Here is a 19,439-nt window from a genome sequence, read left to right on the forward strand (position 1 = left end):
TTTCCTATGACTGCTTCACAATAAAAGCTGTCCCCGTGTTTCATTAGTTGAATGTATTTAACGTCACGCAGCGGCAGGTTGCATTAGCAGTGACTTATTGCAGTTCTGATACGGCTGTAAAGAGTGAACAGAAAACTGTGACACTGATAACAATGTGATCAAATTATGCTGGATTGTCTGCATGCCTGGTTTCCTGTGAATCTAGCGCAGGAATGGCCACTAACAATTTATAAAGAAGTAATTACAGAATTTAAATACACTGACTGGCTATTGCTGAAACATGCAGACCATAAAAAATGGTTTGATGTCTTGAAAATCTTGAAGATTGTAACTTTAACTTTGTAAAAATCTTCTTAGGCATTATTTATTTAGAGGTCAACACTCCAAGCACTCAGCTAACTTGCTCAGTCAAGATTGTGTGGGTGTGGTTTGATTAGATTTGATTGACAGGGACCTGGCAACATGAGCAAACAACCCATCAATTGTCATCAGATTCTGATTCCTGATTGGTGGAAGGAAGGAAGGAAGTATGTGACAAGCCCACCCACTTAGAACCTGTGAGCGCAGTTAAAGATAAAAGACAATAATATAGAAATCTCTCACGTGTAATAACTAAAACTAGTTTTGGTAGAAAATTGTGTGTAGGACAACATCATGAATGCCCCATCAGAGTAAGAATTGAGATAAATAGGTTTTCGGGGCCTTTAAGAAAGAATTTTCAGGATGGCACCATCTGTAAAATAGGTACACAGTGAATCAATTTACACATAATTCTTTTAACCTGGGCCTCTGCAGGGTCAGCTGAGAACTGGGCCTTAAGCTACGGCATCACATTTACCGCTTAAAGATGAGGCACATCCTGCTGAAAAAAGTGAGGCAGATGTTCCACCAAATCTAATTTGATTTGATAAGAGCACTCACTGTAACACGGAGCACCTCACAAAGATATCTTGTTACATTTATTGCTCAGTCAAGCCATTGTGTAATCTGTTCAGTGTGATTATAATACCCTAAATCAGGTTATTTGGATTCAAGTCAATCTGTTCATTTCCCTTGTTTGTCTAACAGAGAGGTCTTAGTCTTTCCTCTGTGGTGCCAGTTGGATGAAGATGAATCCACTGCAGACAGAACAGGAAAACGACCTGGCTCTGTACTCTATGACTCTGTTACCCGTAGCCCTATTATGACCCCTCCCTGTTCAGGTGTCCTGCATATGTGACCCAGTTAACCATGGGAGAGACCCTGTTCTTTTTGTTTTTGGGAGATATTTGCAAGGAAAACTCTTTCACCTGAGCTACAGTATATTCAACTCCAAACTGTTTAGAATGAAACCATCTCAAGGCATGTATTCAGGGCCGTCAGCAAGGTTATGTACTCAGTATGGTTTTAGCAACTTGGAGAGAGTTTACATTATACAATTAAAAACATACCAGCCCTGTATCCTCGGAATTACGTTCATATTCGTCCATATTGGATGATTCCTCACAATTTCGGTCAAATGCCAAAGTTTAGTGAAAATGCAAGTAGTGTGCTTTAATTGTAGCAAGGTGGAATGTAAGGGTGTCCGAGCTTTCAGGAGAGTTTGCGTCCTGTCACAGAATGTTATAATGTTTGCCTTTTTTTTTAACCGTCACCACAATCTTGTGTTTTACTTGCCTAACCAAAATTTCCTTTTCCTAAGCTTAACCATACCGTAGTTGCTATGAGCAGATGTTGTGCAAAGTGAGAATTTGAAAAATGTTGGCTTTGGACGTGAGAAAATGTTAGCATTAGACATAATCCAAGGTTATGCAAAATCATTAAAAGGTTGGTATTTCATAGTATTAGTAGTATTTCATAGTATTCAGTAGTATTTTTGGACTCAAAACATTTGAATTTGACTACTTGTAGGCCAGCAAATATAACAAACTAATCAACTAACTAAACAATCAATCAATTATTTCTCTACCAAAACTTTATTACTGGCAGTGTGGAGAAGGCTCATTATTTCTAAAATCCTGGCTACGGCCCTGCATAGATTATAAGAAGCAGTAGTGTACTCAAATTAAAAATTAACAGTCGAATAAATTATACCACAATGTAGCTCTGTGGGATGAAAACAAGGCTGGACAGACTGAAACGCTTCACAGACCACAGCACAAGCGAAAGCTGTCTGCTGACACTATTAATTTTTGACCCTCAATCCAGTCACTTGGTACCTCAGTTATCTGACAGATTCAAATTCAAAATGACCCAATGAGTCAGAAATGACTGAATGTGAGTCTCTGAACATGACTGTAAATGGTCAAAGGCCCTTTCCACCTCGTCATTTCCACGTTGGAAATCCACTCTATTTCTGTCTGTGGGTCTGATGTTACTGGATAAATTGATTTCTAGCTGACCTTTACTGCCCGCTCCTCTGATGCAAAGAGTTCTTAATGATCTTGTGCTGTCAGAGGTGCTGAAATCACAGATCCCTACAGAGACTATTAGTCTCTAATACACAGGCTGACATTATGATGAAAGGAGAGAACAGTGTTGATATACAAGTGGTTGACACAACAATATAAACACTTGTTAATGTAATCCAATACAACAGCCATGCAGTGAATACTATGTTGGTGAAGCTTGAAATGTTCAGTTTTGTATAGACCTCAGAATGATGTTGATTAATCCTTATGAACCTTTGAAGTTGTAATTTTTAATGTTGTCTACATTACATTGTAAGATGTTTCTACTGTTCATGGACATGAACATGTTCATGTTTTTTTTTTTTTGGTAATGTAATCTAATACAACATCACCATAAACTATGGCCTCAAAAATGTGTATAGAGTGGAAATTTTATTGGCCAATTTCAGCTTCTCACAGATATAAAGGTATGGCAACAGATAAGTAACAAGAAACTGGAGTACATAGAGATATGTTAATAACACAGGCTTCTCTACTAATCAGTTTACCATAATTTATTATAGTTATGATTTTTGAGAGATTTATAGGCTTCATTTCTATATATCAAAAACACATTTTACTCATTTCATCTTTTGTTAATATTTTTGTAATATCTGTGTTGTTTTAATCAAAACATTATTTGCAGTGAAGTTTACTCTTTAAAATGAAATGTTTTACACTGTTAGTGTTGGTGTGTTTTTGCCAAGTTTATTTTTCAGTTCAAGGTCAGTACATATCTCTGTCACAACTCTTATGTGTCCAAATTCAAGGGATCCCTGTAAAAAAATGTTTAAAGATCACCTTGGAAACATGTCTCTGACTCCCGGACCACCGGTTCCCCCCAAGGCTGCTCTTCTCCCTGTGCACCAACAGCTGCACCTCCAGTCACCAGTCCATCAAGCTCCCGAAGTTTGCGGATGACTCCACCCTCATTTGGCTCATCTCTGATGGAGATGAGTCTGTCTACAGGTGGGAGATTGACCACCTGGTGACCTGGCGCAATCAGAACAACCTGGAGCTCCACGCTCTCAAAACAGTGGAGATGGTTGTGGATTACAGGAAGAATCCAGACGCGCCTGCCCCCATCACCCTGTGTGACTCCCTAGTCGACACTGTGGAGTCCTTCCGCTTCCTGGGCACCATCATCATCCAGGATGTACTTCCTGCGGCAGCTGAAGAAATTTAACCTGCCAAAGGGAATGATGGTGCACTTCTACACCGCCATCATTGAGTCCATCCTCACCTCCTCCATCACCATCTGGCTCGCTGCTGCCACTGCCAAGGACATGGGCAGACTGCTGTGTATCATTCGCTCCGCAGAGAAGGTGATTGGCTGCAATCTACCATCCCTCCAGGAGCTGTACGCATCCAGGACCCTGAGGTGTGCAGGAAAGATTGTGGCTGATTCCTCCCACCCCGGACACAAACTCTTTCAGACACTCCCCTCCGGCAGGAGGCTGTGGTCCATCAGGACCAAAATATACAATATATATAAATGTATAAACACTCATCTGTGTCTGATTTGTATCAACAAAAAAGTTGCAGAGAGAGATTCTTAAAAGTCCGCTCTTACTACTGGACCCAAGATGTCTACTACTTCAATGTAAAGTCCATTCTCAGTGTATGTGCACTGGAGGTTTCAAGTTTCGGAATCACACTTGTGTAAGATGCCTACTGGACCACAATAGGCCTTAGACAGGATAGTGCTTTGGTTGACTTTTCCTAGTAAAATAAATAAATACATTGTAATACAATCTAAATATTGAATAGAAATAACAGAAATTAAAAAATAACTTAAACCAAAACTAATAATAAATTAATAACCAGCCTATAGGCTTCCCCCCAATAGGCATAGGCCTATTACAGAGTATTAGGCTACTACACCACACAAGATCAACAACATCAGCTAGGATCTCAAGTTCACTACTGAGAATAACTAAACACGTGTACATCACGCCAACAATCTACTGGACACACAAGAAATATACATGTTATTTCCTCTCATCCATACTTGAACAGCATCCTCACCAGTGGAGTAGTTTAGTGCTCCCTTCTCCTCCGCCTCCCACTAAAACCTGCTCATTCTGAAGCTTGGGAATAATGTCGCTGTCACTGCTTTGGGGGCTGGGAAGCGCTTTAACCCGATCACAACGTGGGGAAGTTGCTCACAGTTTTTCTGCGTTGCCATGGGGTTATGTAAAACCTATTGACTGCGATAGGGTCCCTTCTTTTCTTTGAGTCTGTCTTTGTGGAGGAGGAGGAAGAAACCGCTATTACTTTTTCTTTACAGAGGCGGAGGGTGGGGGGTGGGGGGGAGCAATAGTAGCATCCAAGGGAGGAGGGAGGTACTCCGGTTCAGACCCACTGCTAAGGAAAGCGGCGTTACGTTAACAGTAAACCTCCCTCTGCCCTCTTCCAGCGGTGGAGAAAATTCAACTTTCTGCACGGTTGCCGCGACATGAGTCGCACCTGAAGGTGAGTTTCCACAATTTCTGTGTGTTTATATCGCTTGAGAAAAAAAAAAAGTCTGTTTTCACATCTCCTCCCTGTGTGAGTTGTTAATTGTTGCACTTGTTACAAATTTTAGTTGGCTTTGAACACAGAGCTCTCATGATTTGAGCCGGTGTTACCGACACCTGTACGGCAGGTGGTTTAGAATTGAAATTAAAAAAAGGGGGTGAAAAGAGGGGAATTTGGTACAAGGAAATGTAGTCACGACTGCTGTTCGAATGTCTTAAGTTCTTCACGTGTGGAATACTAACTAGATGTACAGTTTAGTCATAACCAGTGATGTGGGAAATGAACCAGTGGAGGGCTAACCTAGCTTAACCAGGTTTACCCACCTTGCAGAGGCAGAATTATCCCACTCTTTAGCAGAACAGGTTATCATGATGGTTTCAGACTGTTTTAAATTAACTACACGATGTATTAGAGTTGATAAGTATGAATTAATGTCATTCTGATAAAATAGTTAATTTTTCCTTTTTATATGACTGCCTGTGATGCCTGATAATAATCACAGACTGGAGATCACACTCTTCCATCCTTATTTATCACTACACTCAGCCTGCTTATCACTGGCTCTCATGCTGAATACTGAACCGCAGAACTGAATCACACCTTGTCTTCCAATGTGGTGAAAAGCATTGTATTATTCTCTATGCATACATTTCATCTTGCATGTGATGTGACAGGCAGAGGGATTATTATGAGAGATATCTGTGTAAAAGACCTGCTGATGGTTGAACTGCAGTAATATTTTGTGTGCAGACTGTAATGTACAGAAACTGCAAATGCCATTTCAGCAGATTTATTCTTGTACTGTGAAAAGGTAAGTGGTGTCATGTGGCACTAGAAACAGCCTTGAAAGTCTGTGAAAGGTTGTTTTGCTCTAGAGAATAAGTAAAAGAGAATTTTTGATACATTTTTTTCCATCTCAGCTGACACCTCTGACAAAGCACTAACAATGCATTTTAGAGAGAAAAAATGTGTTTGTTTTCACAGACAAATTACATCCTCTTTCTTTAATCCTTCTCCACACTGCTCTTTATTACATGCATTTCTGTAGCACAAGAGTAAAGCATGCATGACACAAGATTAGAATGATTGATGAGGCTTCAATAAGTGCAATTAAAATTACATTATAGTGACATTTAAAGTTTGGTATTGTGGTTGTTACCTATAGCTTTGGTAATTGATGGGGATGTGGATGGAATAGTTGTGCACTACACTTATGTGCTTGATGTGTTGTATTTATACACCAGATATATCTCACACGGTTAGTGATTCCCTCAATATGAATATTTACAAGCTATGCAAATTTTTCACACACTATTTGGAAGTGCTGCAAATTCAAATGCTGGTTTCCTCAGTGTTGTTGTGTAGTGTCTCATTACATATTATGCCTTTGAGGGAATCCCAAGAAAACAGAAATGTTTCATAGTTTACCCATAATTTGATATTTGTATTCCTTTTGATGCTTTTCTTATTGTTCACAACACAATCAACTTGGCCTATATTGTCTGTAACACAGTTTGTGGTACATTTTCTAAAAATGAAGATTGTGGTAAACACACTCCCACTACCACTCCTAATAGTACTTCTGTTAGTACTAGCAGTGCTGCTACTCCTAATACTGATCCTGCTGTTGCCTAATGTTAAACACAAAGACCTTCTGAAGGTCAGGCTGCCATTAGTGAATGTAATCAACTCAAGCTGCTCTTCAAGAAGAGCAGATCCTATTTATGTTGCCTCCTGTACATCCCATCAATCCAAGCCATGAGCACATAGGTTCTCCAGTGTTCATAGCCAAAATTATCCCATATCAGGTAAGTTGCCTGATATTAATTTCTCGGCCAAAGACAAAAGCCTCTAATGGCACTTGTCATCACATGTGGTCCCCAGCCTCTCTGTATTCAGGGCAGTGGGGCTTTGTGTCCAGAAGTAGGTCGAATGCTTCTCACCAAACAATTTGAGTGAGAGCCAGTAATTGGACAAGCAAAGTGTCGACCATCTCCCAGCCGGTCCATGTCAGCCAGCCCTCTCACCACTTAATATGCAGCTCCGACCTGACGCATTTCATGGACCTTTTTCATTCTTTTAATCATTTAGATTACAAAATGCAGTAAACAGAACATCCTTTGTAGCTGCAGACAGACTCATTCTTCATATGTTAGTGGCTGGCATACTCAGCCACTAACAAATGTTTGCTCATATGTTGAGAACCATCTAGTTAAGGTAACTGTAACTGTTTAGCCAAGTCAGTTTTGTGATACTCAATATCACAAGTTTGCCTCAAGGGGCTTTACAATCTGAACAGCATACGACACCCACTATCCTTCGCCCCTCGGTTCAGATAAGGCAGAGAGAAGCCTGAGTGAAAAAGAGGACAAGGATGAGAAACTAAGGAGAGAGAGAAGGAGAAGAGATAGAAAGAGAGAGAGAGAGAGAGGGAGAGAGAGAGAGAGAGACACACAGCTGTGCTTGTGGGACAACAAACAAACAGAGAGATGCAGTGGTTGTCAGAAGGTTTACAGTGTTTTCGTCGGTCGGACAAAAATGGACTATAAATACTAGGGGTGTAAATCACAAGTTTCATCACGATACGATATTATATCGATACGATATTTGATATATCGATATGAGACGATATATGCCCAATTAACAGTTACATTTATATCTTAGTAATTTGATTTCCCATTTTTTATACATTAAAGCAGGATTTTTGTGTATACCTTCACTCATATTTAGTGTCTCATAAGCAATATATTTTTAACATTAACTCGTTTTTGTCAGTTAGAACTTAGTAATAAGGTCATCACTAACCTATACTTTTAAGTGCAAATGCAGTACAGTCTTCCTGCATCAAAGCTATGGGATATACATTTTTCTAATCCACATCAAAATAAGATATTTCAGTTGTTTGAACAAAGCAAATGTAAACACATACTTCTTTCAAAACTGTCCCAAGATTTGCTCCTGTGTGTGTGCATCATTCAAAATACGTGTCTGAAGAACATAATTCTGCTGTCTCATATTTCGGCTCCAGAGTATGCAGTAGTTCAGGAAAACCGCCGTTCTTGACAACACTGTAGGTCTGTCTTTGGAAATGAAATATGAAATGGCAGCTGTGATACTCATCGCTCTTTTAGAGTTGTGGATCAGTTTTTGCGGAAAAAAGCTGGTCAAAGCTGGTGAGCAGGCAGCATCTGACACATTTCTGCTAGAATGAAGGTCAATAGGTCAATTTAGGTGCCTGGCTAGGTTCGTCGTTGCTGATTTATTCCTGAGAGGAGAGTAAATATCCTCATCGTCTTTTTCTTGGCTGCTTGCCATTATCTGCCTGGTGCTAGCACTGTTTGAAGGAGGTGCGCTTGGACAGAAACGGTGACACAGACATGCAATGGAAATTTTGTTTTCACTTTGCATTGATGATAATGGGTCGTTGATCACTGAATCGATACATTGATGGATCATTACACCCATAACAAATTGTTGTGCTGGGAGAGTACCTACTCTGAAGTTGAAGTAGGAGTTCCAGTTTTTCACAGCAAATTTAATAATTTGGGAATGATCATCCGCCTTTACACGCACATACAGCTGAGTATCATCAGCGAAGCAGTGGAAATTTTTAGCCAAGAGGTGAACTATAAGAAAGAAAAGCAGAGGGCCGAGAACAGAGTCCTGAGGTACTCCATATTTTACATCAGAATATTTTGATGTAGTATTACTATAGGAAACACACTGTGCTCTTTCAGATAAGTAAGACTTTAATCACGCAAGAGCTAGAAGTATACACTGAGCTATACTGTCAAAAGCTGCACTAAGATACAGTAATAGAAGCACGAGGTGGAATCCAAATCCATAGTAAGCAGAAGATCATTTACCACTTTAGTAAGTGCAGTTTCAGTGGAGTGACAGGCCCTGAAAGCAGACTGAAAAAGTTCAAAAAGATTACTGTTATGCGGGGCAAAAGTTGCTGAGACACAACTCTTTCTAGTACTTTTGAAAAGAATGGAAGGTTAGACACTAGTCGGTAATTATTTAGAGACCCTGGATCAATGTCTCGTTTCTTAAGTAGAGGTTTAACAATAGCAGTCTTAAAGATAGTGGGGACAGTGTCAGTCACTAGTGATAAATTCACAATATCTTGGAACTACAATGTTGAGATCCAGCTTCCATATTCCACACTGTTGAGATCAAACTCCCACCAGCACATCAATGAGGCATTACGCAGTAAGGTATCTGGCTCTCTTTACAGCACACAGATTGAAACTCAGTTACACAGACAAGTGATAAAAACACCTGAGCTTACACCTTGCTGTGTTGTTTTCATCTTCTGTGCAAGCATCACAAACTGGCAATATGTTCAGAGGTTGGAAGTGCATTGAAGATATGAAAGATAGAGGCAGACTGATTTCATCTTTACCTGTTCATTGGTGTGTGTTTGCCTTGCAACAGACATGTTTGCACTTACAGTATGTGTGTGCACTCTATTGTCTTGTCTACATGAGAAAGGTAGGGGTTGAGAGTGAAAAAGAGAGACACAGAGAGCCCTTTCTTTGTGCCTGTGCTGTATACACCTGGCCTTTAACAGTGCAGACAGAAAGATGTATCAAGATTCAGTGTGGCGGAGGCCCCCAGCCTCAGTGATACGTGAGTGCAAGTTGAGTCAGGGAAGACTGGAACCTGAATTTTCCATGTTTGATATAGAAGGTATCTGATACATTCTGTCTGCAAATTTGTGCATTTAAACCACTCTAAATTGTTTGTCTGTGTCTTATACCTGCATCTGTAGTAGATGCATCTCTTATCAGCATTAGCAATGTAATTTCTGGCTGTAATTCTGTCTGTTGGATGGAATCTGGAGTATCAGATGGCTATTGGAGATTAGAAAAAGCAGCCGAACAACAGTGAGCAGAACTGTAGCAGACTAAATGTCCATATAAGCTGCTCTGTTATCACCCTGTTTAGAGTGTATTGTTAGTGGTGATCTCTAGGAAGAGTCTCTTACAGTTGTGTGAACAGGTAGGCTAATCCATGGATACAAAGTGTAAACCTATACTCTGATAATGACAAACATTGCACATGTGTTGAGATGTGTGTGTGTGTGTGAGGGTGTTTCCCGGAGTGGCTTGCAGATTCGACGGGAAGGTGTGGAGCCTAACAAGTACCCAGGCCCTAATTGAGGTTCAGCTCAGGCTCCAGCACTACAAGCAATTACAGTGACAACTCATGCTCCCCATGCTGCAGGCAGAGTTGAGAGAGCTGCAGCGCCGCAGTACCTGAGCCCTCCTCTTTCATGTTTGTCACAATGACAACCGGAAAGGCACATTCTAGCCAGTATGTTCTGGAAATGTGTTTGGTTACATGAAATATTAATTTCCTTGCCTGCTCTCTGGCAGTGTGCATATTTATTTACCAGATTTTTTATGATACCTGTGATCAGTTCAGAGAAAAGATAGAGTGGAGTGTTGGAAATGATTCCCTCCATGCAGCCTCTGATGGGGGATGGAGGAGGAGAGGAGATGCAAAGATAAGAGCTGATCGTCAGAATTAAGGCTTACTTCTTATTTAACAGGCCACAGCATTATTGGGGCCACTGGGAGAACATGATCAATGGCTTCTCGTGCTGCACGGACAAATAATCAGTAATGGACAAACCTGCAGTGAGCTCAGTGTTATCTCAAATGTTCAGTGTGTCTTTTCCCAGCAGGAGGGGATGAGAGGTCAGTAGCCAACACTGCCGATGTGCTATGCACACGTCCCCACCTGAAGGTATAGATTGGCCTGTCATTGTCCTTTTTCTGTGGTACCGAGGCTGTTTTCTCAAAGCTGGAACATTTTACCTAGACATGTTGTTATTTTCTGCCAGCTACAGGACTTGCAAGCTTTTCATGTCTTATGATGTCTTGTGTTTACATGTCATCATTCAGAAAAAATAAGAATGTCTCATTATTATGTCCAAGCGACAACATTTACAGACATCTTCCGCTTGTTGTGTTATCCGTTCCTCCAGACTGTTTGTGAAGGTGTTTTTCATGGGAATTTTATATCCTCTTTTGGATTCATTGCAAAGACATTGATATGTACTGTTATTCTGCCTCATATGGCTTTAGAATTGTAATTTTTATGTTTAATTAATCAGTTTAGATTATTCTCGCATGAAAACCATAACCAATAAAGAGAATGAATATGGGGATATTTGATGAGAAGAATTCTAATCCAACTGTGCATTGCTGTCAGCTTCAAACTCATTTTCCAATTGATATTGTCCTGATTCTTGCATGCCCATTCAGATTTATAATACTATAATGCTTATAATGTTAAATCACAGGGTACATATCCTTTAAATTCAATGTTTATGTTAAAAACCTTGGTGAAAAGGGCAACACAACCATAAGATTCTCCGAGGAACAACAAACATGACAGCTATGCCTCAAAGAGTAAAAAGTTATTATAGCGGTGAAATTGCAGTTTGCAACCATTGGAATACCGCTCGCATCACCCTCCCCTTACTAACATACTTTATATATTATATTCCGTTACTGCCAATAGCTCCTCCTAAATGTTACACATTGGACCTTTAAATCACTGGGATACAGGGATGATTTCCATTTCAATCGCGTGCTCAATTTGGGATAACTCATGCATACAGAGGTAAGACGAACAAAGAATGTAGGAATAAAAGTGACAAATGTAGAGAATGGAACAGAGGAGCGCAGTATCATTGCCTTTGTGTCCCATGAAGGGTATTGTGTTTGGCTGCATGGATAAGGTTGCAAGGGGACCCCTGGGACATTGAAGTGAAGGGCACAGAGGATGAGGGAGGACACATGTGACAAGCAGGGGACACAGAGGACGTACCGGGACAGAAGTGAAACACGCCTCATACTATGATGCTGCGATGCTGGTACTATTTACCAGTTAATTTGATGGAATTGTCCATCTCAGTTTCTCACACCCCAAATTGCTTGTTTTGTCCAAATAGCAGTTCAAACCTCATTCAATTTACTATCATATAAAACAGCAGCAGATTCTCATGTTTGATAAGCTGGAACCAGTAAATGTTTTGCATCTTGACTTGATGAATGACTTAGATGTTAATAGATTCTCAAAATTCTTATTGATGAATTTAAGGTCAGTTGATTAATTGATTAATAGATCTGGGAGGACGTTGAGCAAACAGATAAGACCTGAGCTACACAACCTCGTCTCCACCATGGAAACCCGGAAGAGGACAGACTACACAAACACAAAGGAGGCAAAACCCAAGCACACCATTCACACAGGTAACAGACACACACAAGGGGGAGAGAGACAAGAGGAGAGGCTGAATCTCCTGGAAGATGCAGATCCAGATCCAAAACATCTGGAAAGAGGCACCAACAGCCAGGAGAGAGGGAGGTCCTAGGATGCTGATGGTCCAGCACAGAGAAGCCTGAGTAAAAAAGAAAGGATAATAGTAACAGGTACAAGGTAATCAAAAATAAGCAGCTAACTGAAAGTTAAGGGGAAAAGTTGAGTTCTAAGTTACGATTTAAAGGCCCCAACACTATCACACTGTCTAATGTCAACAGGGAAGTTATTCCAGAGGAGGGGGCACAATAAGAAAAGGCCCTGCAGTTAGCTGACTTAGGATAGGACGGAATATAAGGTATAAGGAGATCGGACAGATATGAAGGGGCTTGACCATTTACAATTTTATAAGTCATCAGAAGCACCTTAAAGTATGATCTGACATGGATAAGGAGCCAATGCAGATAATCTAAAATTGGAGTGATATGATCAAATGTTGTAGTTTTAATTATTCTCGCTGCAGCATTCAGAACCATTTGTAGCCTTTTAGTACTGGCATGCAGCAGGCCTGACAACAAGACGTTACAATAATGACATCTGGATGAAACAAAGGCGTGAATTAGGATATCTGCATGAGTCAAGGACAGAAAATACCTAATTTTAGCTATGTTGTGAAGGTGGAAAAAGGCCATCTTGTTGATTTCTTTCATGTGGTGGACAAAAGAGAGAGTAGGATCAAATTGGTGCTAGAGGAAAAGTCAGGGGATCAGGGATGTCAGTAGGCTTTATCATCTGGGGACCATCAATGTCTATTCATCAAATTTCAGTCTGGACCAAAGTGGTGGACCGACAGACTGACATTGCCATCCACTGAGCCACTCTGCTAGCAAGGCTGAAATATACTGTATATGTAATGAATCGGAATTGGTACTTAAAGTTGGATGGCAAATAGACCTTTTTCACAATGGAAATTTTTACTTGAACTCGCTCACCTAAATAGATTGATCGATTGCAGTCATGCAGTGTTATTAATTACACCTGTGCTCTCTGTGTTATGACATGTCAAAATGTCTGCAAAATTATTGCTTGTCAATTAAAGCCACTGACATGTACGGTTTAAAAAATGTGATGTGGTACTGTACAAATCTGTACTTGAGATAATGTATCCCTTAAGTGCTGGGGGGGATATGACGGTAAATACTGTGCAACAGTAGAAATGTGTTCACCAGTAAAGATTTGGCAATACCGTTTCCACCGCAGGAGCTATCCCTTAGTGTCTCTGCTATTTATTCGGACAGGCCATGTAACAAATCAGGGCTTTATTTTCGTGTGATCTCCTGATATTGCGATTCTCCTGTGATCTCGCGAATCCACCTGCCTCACAAGGTAACGTGATTTGGGCAGCAGGACTGCTTACCACGTTCTCACGTGACGTGAGAGCAACAGTTGGTGGTGGTAATGCACCTCTAAGCTGGTTTGCCAACCGTTGGAGAAGAAGACAGTGGCAAGAAAACATGGAGGAGGAGAGTGAAATTGAAAATTACAGAGCAGGAGGAGTTGTTTTTGTTTGTATGGAAGTACCAAATAAGCGAAGAAAATAATCAAATGTGATGAAGTATGGTACGGTATGATTATTTTAAACCATTTCTTAATTGAATTTATAGAACAATCACTGTATTGTACCTAAAGTGCTGTAGTAGTCTGTCTAGAAGTAGGCGAGTAGTATGTGTCAGTGTGACAGAATATGCAGTGAGGGCAGCAGTGCTCTATGTCCAGAGGCTTCCTCTGGGACCTCATTACACCGTGTTGGGCTCCGTTGGGTGCTTTAAGTGGACTGCTGGGAGCCCCAACAAGCCAGTGCAGCTCCATGTATGTTGATTTGGTGTGAACATGCGAGCCTGTCTGCTTTGCATAGTAAGAGCCTGTTTACTGGCTCAGCGAGGCCTGGCGTCAAGCACAGCACTATCCTCCAAATAGAAGATTAGAGAGCAGATCAAGCATGATTAGAATCATGAAACAAAGAGGATGTGCTGCTGAGTGGTCAATTTGCTAAGTGGGCTAACACATGAGCAAGAAGTATAGCCCTTTTTTGTTTTCTGTTGCAGCAGTACCATTGATGCATTTGTCCCAATTTGTCATTTAGGATCCATCATAGCTGGAGAATGTGCAGACAACAAATTACCTTTTCATCCTAATGGGGATACAAGATTTTATTCACAGTATAAAACTTGACAAGAGATTTGCGTATTTTGCTGCAAGTACATAGCGGCCCTTTTTTATGTGTCAGAACTTAATTATTTTCCTCATAATTAACATTTTCAGCAGTTTTTTAATGTTGTGATAGTTTGTGAAAGGCTTTGCAGTCGTCCTTTAGGGTCTTCTACAAAGAGCCAGAACTCAGCATGTCTATTTCTTATTGTACTCACCCCCAGATAGAGCAAATGTTGAGTGAAAGAATCTTGCCAAGCTGGTACGTATCCAAATTAATTCATCAGCTTGGGGGAGCTCCACTCTCCATTTTTACAAGCGTGACCCGCAGATCACCAGCTATGAACTACAGACCTTCTTGACCTCATTATTGTTACAGCTTCAGATTTTTTTGGTAGAAACCAAGACTTCTTTCAGAGCACGTCTTTATGGCCTCATATCAGATTGCAAATGATCTCACCTTGTAACATTTTCTTTCGGTTTACAGCAGAGTTCTACTGAGTATCGGGGGATGGTTTTTCTGGCAAAACGAGACCAGTCATGATGTTTCATTCTGGTTAGGTAGAGCTATTATGATGTTGAGGCTAAAAAAAAATAGCTTGGTGCTAAATTGCTAAGCATTTTAGTCACAAATTGACTCATTCGAACACACAAGAGGGCAGTGGTAGGGGTAAATACTGTTTAATTGCATTAGCTAATCAGTGTAATGCAGGCTCTCCTGAACACAACTAATAGAGGAAGGCTAAATCTGAGTGTAGTGCTCATTATGAAACGCCAACCATTTTAGCATCCATTTTAATTATTTTCCTTTTAGAAAATAACATGCAAACACTGTAACGTAGCATCTTGGTGTAGTAGGTAGATTACAATATGCTTTTACTTTGTATTTGTGAATGTTGTATATGCCCTTGTTTGTTTGAACCTTGTTTTTCTTTTGTTGTATAGTAGAAAATAGATTACAATAGTAAAATGTTTAGTTTCACAGTTAGACTGACCCAAAGTTCTTCCTACAAGTCTTTCAAGGTTTTCTCGAAATAGCATCCATGCTTTGTTCCTTTACAGAAATACAGCTGCAGGGTCTTTCTATCGGCCATGATCCCAAGAGTGAGAAAACATTTTTGTACATTGTGTGTTGTGCAAACTATGTGTTTCTCCACAGCAGAAAGACAAATAGAGAATATTGGTAATAAACTAGTACATAAAACTTAACAAAATGCACAACCTAAGAAGAAAATCTCCTAAAGGGAGGGGTGCAGGAAAATAATGATGACATTGTTCTGTCGTAGAGGCAATGTATGATTAACAGCCAAATGCTAATTTGCTATGTTGGATAATTACAGATATGTTGGGGGGAAGTAATAGATGTTTGTTTCAGTTTAATCCTGCTGATATTACTCTATACGTAAAAATAGTGCCCTGCAGCTCAGTAATAAGTTCTTACATTCATCAGTGTAGAATCCTCTTATCTAGGGTTGCACTTCCTTTCTTCCTTTCAAATTGTTTTAGGGAGACTTTACACTTATTTTATGCTTAGAAAACATTAACAAAGAGCTTGACGAAAATGTCAAAACAACAAATAAGAATAGGACAGACTGATTTTTCCTCAGCAGAGAAAATAAAATTACCTCTGGTGCTTGTACAACAGCCGACATCTAGTTTGGGCTCATTACATTCTGCAGTAGTTCACGCTCTGGTCAGGTTAAAACAGAATTCACATCGGTCTGAGCCAGAATTTTTGAGCCAAAATTCTTAAGTCTGTGTGTGAACAAACCCTACACCATTTCAGTTTGAGAGCTTTGCCAATTTGAAATGGCTTAAAGGCTTGAAGCAATGGCTTTGAGAAACAAAAACAGATCAATAGAGGTGATCCTAGAGAAATCCTACTTTGATATCCTGGGCTTCAGCCTGGAAATGCTCCCATCAGTCTTCATGTGACATGTAACAGGCTTTTTTTTGTCTGGAAGGATGCTCACTTCTCTGTAGCTTTCTGCTGACCCTTTCGGTTTCCTGTGGTGTGTCACAAGCCAGAGGCAGTGTGTCATCTTCCCGGTAAGGACGTCAGGGTGGCCTTCCATTGTATGATTCAACTTCAGCACCACAAGTCCTTGAGATACAGCACTGTAGACAGTTTGTTGTCTCAAACATTGACATTTGCATTTAAATTGACTTCTTGATTTATTTTCTTGAGAGTGACAAGAGTTTTGTCGACGGCTTTGCCTCTAATTCTCTTGCATCTGCCACAAGTACGATAACAGAAGCAGGATTATTATTCAGTGAAATGGTAGTCTAACTTTGTTTCATAGTGTACTATAGCCACACACCAGCCACGGACCACTTGTGTCTCACAAATTCTCTCAAAACTGCAGATTAAATTCTAGTCAGTCATGCGTGATGGCTTTTCTCATGAATTAATTGTAGTAAAGAAAAAAATATTTCTTCATAGTGGAGAGAAAATTAAACAAAGAAAATACAGAATGTGTACCTTTTGAATTTTGAACATTTTACTTACATTTCTACAACCAAGGTGAATACCTCACTACAATAGAGCTCTGACACTATACAGTATGGGGCCCTTTTGACGCTAGATTGCAGACTGACTTTTAATGCAGGCTGACAATTTTTTACATGTGCTCCTACACTAAGATGGGCTTCAATATACCCTGTAGCTCCAGTGTCACTAAAAGGGAATAACACCTGTTTAGTGCTATGTTTTCATTTGAAAAATACATTTATTAATCTGAAGCTCTTTCAAGTCATGTTGATGTCACTTCTGTGATTTATCCACGTAACAAAAATAGTCGAACAAGAGACTGCCAGCTCTGCACGGGTCATGATAATTTAAGGGGCCATGGTGCTCATGCGATGACAGTTTGACACAGGATGTTCGCAGAGATCACCTCAGAAAGCACGTCTAATTGACACCATTAGCCTTGAGGTCTGTCAGTTTCCTGACAGCTGACGAATTCACGTGTGCCTTCCCTCGACTGTAGATAACAAATTCATACCTCCTGTTTTTAAACCATTTTACACCTCAGTAATCCCTTTTATTACAGCTTCTTGCCCCAGCTGAGCCACAGTTTGCACCCTGTGTCATGGATTTGTGATTACCCTTTTCAGAGTGTGAAGTGGGTGAAGCACTCGCCAACATGCCCTCATGAAAGTCTGTCCACAAATCTGATTCCCCCAGGGTGTGTATCCTTGTGTTCTTGTTGAACCGGTGCTGTATAGGCCCCTTGGCTCTGCTGTGTGGTGTAACTCACCTGCTGTTGAAACATTTGGATCATATCCCTGAGCAGTGAGCAGTCCCTTTGCAGTCAAACCAAAGTTACAGATGGCTTTGCTTCCTCCTGTGGTTCACCAGTGGAAGAGGTGTGGAGAGTTTGAAGGTTACGGGCAGGTCTTTCTCTGTTGTTCCGTGTCGAATGTCATTACTAACACACGAAGGCCTCTTTAATACTTATATAATAGCCCCTCTTTTTATTTACCACCTGTAGTGTGATGGGATTTTAGCTTGGGGTCGAAAGTGTGCCTGAAGCACTGCTATTAACCCTGTGCATTATGCCTTTCTATGAAGGGCAGTCCACTGGCAGACATTTCCCCTGTTCATAATAGAACAAACTGCATTCCTTCCAGTGAGCATGGACATACTTTGCTGGCTCTCAAAGAACCTTCATGCTGATTTTGCAACAGTGGACACTCTTTCTTCCCATTTACACAACCCTAATTTTTCAACCCTGTTTAGACCAAAGCTTCCCCTCCTTTGGGTTGGGTTCAGCTATCTCAGTCATGAAGTAAACACCATCCTTCCTCTTATTCGCTACATGACCAGAGTGTAAAGAACTATTCAAATAGAATGGAAAAACAATGAGTCTTCTCAAAGAGAGACTGATGCTCAGTTTGTAAATAGACAGAGGGATTAGCATCACAGTGAAGAGAGGAGGATTTTCCAACAATCACAGCAGTGGTATTTTGATCTGCTACATCAGGGAGATGTAAAGCTGTGCTATTCAGATATAGATTTTTTTCCTCAACATCTTTTCTTAACTTGAGGGTTTTTATGAGGTTAGTTAATGACTCCCCCCACCCCCACAATATTAGTCTAATTTATACATACTTGCTGGTGTTGGAGCTGTAATCTATATTCTCTTCATGGGTTTCACAGATGGTAGAACAGCTGTGGTTGAAAGAATTAGTCAAAAAATAATAATAATAATCTACTAGGTCTGGACCCTCCTACATCGTTTTGTGACTGCATGCTTACTACACCGGAGAGATGGAAAAACACTCTGTATGTGGTGTGAGTAATGGATATTCATCTACTGTATAAAGACTGTCTGTGAGGTGATTCATATTGTATGTAGGTGGAGGAGCATACTGTTGGTGGGAGTGTGTGTATTGCCAGTGGAGTCACGTCTATCTGTCTGTGTCTCTTTTCTGTGAATTGTGAAATGGGGGCCAATACTGATCAAGCCAACCGTAAGCATAGCCCTAGGTGGGGGATTCCATTATGATGCTCAGCCTGAAGAGACCCCACACTGGCTCCCACCAGAACCAGAGGGGGATTTGTTTTGCTCAATAAGGTATAAAAATGTTTTTACCCCCCACACAGAGGCTGATTTATAAGTCTGCATGTCACCGGTTTCCTGCTGCTGTGTTAAAGTAGGAGGTGGGGCCATTAAACTGATGGCATAGCTTTGCTTCTCTGTCACTATCAGTAAACAGCACCCAGTTTGAAGGCTGGGGTTGGCCACTGGAGTCTGCTTAATTTGTAGATGTTTTTTTTTTTCTTTGCACAGACTGCTTACTTTTACAACAAGAGATATAAGGCTGAGGACTTAAACAGCAGTGTAAAACATTCACATGAAAGAGAGAGAGAGCGAAACGGAAAAAAACGGGTTTGATCAAAGCTGTATGTGCTTAAGTGCATCAAAGGGATGTTGTTCTGAACCATTTGGTTCTTGTCTTGGCCCAGTAAATGCAGAAAGGCTGCGATCTACAGAAGAG

At 40.5% G+C, this 19,439-nt stretch overlaps 1 protein-coding gene across 12 annotated transcripts in view; it reads left to right on the forward strand.

The window, feature by feature from the left end:
* Nucleotides 1–4,765: 4,765 nt before the first annotated feature.
* The window catches only part of chl1b (cell adhesion molecule L1-like b), a 69,876-nt gene continuing 55,202 nt past the window's right edge, over nt 4,766–19,439 (forward strand). For 4 of the 12 annotated variants that reach the window (XM_044168486.1, XM_044168529.1, XM_044168521.1 and 1 more), the window contains exon 1: nt 4,774–4,904. The gene's annotated coding sequence lies outside the window, so the exon portion shown is untranslated. Of the gene's footprint in view, nt 4,905–19,439 lie in introns of all 12 variants that reach the window. The other 8 variants (XM_044168540.1, XM_044168550.1, XM_044168568.1 and 5 more) reach the window with 5 other exon arrangements.

The sequence above is a fragment of the Siniperca chuatsi genome, linkage group LG2 (assembly GCF_020085105.1).
Source record: "Siniperca chuatsi isolate FFG_IHB_CAS linkage group LG2, ASM2008510v1, whole genome shotgun sequence".
NCBI classification, from domain to species: Eukaryota; Metazoa; Chordata; class Actinopteri; order Centrarchiformes; family Sinipercidae; genus Siniperca; species Siniperca chuatsi.